Here is a 277-nt window from a genome sequence, read left to right as displayed (position 1 = left end):
CTCGGGGCCGGGCCTCGGGGCTCTGGGTGCCCTGGGTGTTCTGGGTGCGCTCCCGGCCCTCTGTCGGCTCCGAAGGCCCCGCGGACTCGTAGCCACGGGGTCCGGCGGCGCGCGGGTCGACCAGATGTCCGCGCCGAGCGCCGCGGGACCGCAGGGCGCTCGGCCTTCTCGGAGGCTCGAGGGCTCCGGCGACCCGGCGGACGAGCAGCGGCGAGGCCGCTGGGGCCGCCGCCCTGCCGGGTCGACCGGCGACCCGGCCCCCGGGTCTCGGGTCTCG

Source organism: Equus asinus, unplaced genomic scaffold (assembly GCF_041296235.1).
Source record: "Equus asinus isolate D_3611 breed Donkey unplaced genomic scaffold, EquAss-T2T_v2 contig_814, whole genome shotgun sequence".
Taxonomy (NCBI): Eukaryota; Metazoa; Chordata; class Mammalia; order Perissodactyla; family Equidae; genus Equus; species Equus asinus.
Note: the sequence above shows the minus strand (reverse complement) of the source record.